The sequence below is a fragment of the Notothenia coriiceps genome, unplaced genomic scaffold (genome assembly GCF_000735185.1).
Source record: "Notothenia coriiceps isolate Sejong01 unplaced genomic scaffold, NC01 NC01_scaffold00006140, whole genome shotgun sequence".
NCBI lineage: Eukaryota > Metazoa > Chordata > Actinopteri > Perciformes > Nototheniidae > Notothenia > Notothenia coriiceps.
This window is the reverse complement of record NW_011338841.1, coordinates 224,736-225,351: the sequence shown is the minus strand read 5'-3', so window position 1 is coordinate 225,351 and position 616 is coordinate 224,736.

Below are 616 nucleotides of genomic sequence, written 5' to 3'. Positions count from 1 at the left end.
TGTAATAATGACGAAAACATAATAGGCAGATTTCACAGTAATTATAATAAAAACGTAGCTCAAGCATTTATGCAACTTGATTTGAAGCGTGTGTGTGTGAGGGGCAGAACTGTGTGTGTAGGGTGACCAGGTGTCCCGCACTGTGCGGGACTGCACACACAGCATTTTTATTATTTGTCCCGCGTCCCACACATTGAGACTATGTCCCGCATTTGAGTGATAGTCGCGCAGAAAGGCCGGATCGGTTCGCTGACAGCCGGCACCGCCCTTTATTATTATATTGTCTAAACGGCATCATGTAAGTTGCGCTGACAGGCGACACAGAGGTCCCCAAGCCCCCCCCCTCGTTGACAGTTCACGAGCGCGTCCATGGTGTCTCCCGTCCACCCACCACCCCGTCCACCCAGTAAAAACATCCCCACTACACCACTGGTTGTAGTAGTACACCAACATGGATTAAACGTGTGTTTTCTTTTTACCACAATGTTGGGGAAATTAATGGATAAAATGCACGGATTATTATTATTATTATTATTATTATTCCCACTCCGATCGGGACACTAGGTCCACCGTTTCCCCGCAGCGAGGCTCCCCCCGTTGACAGTTTACGTGGGCT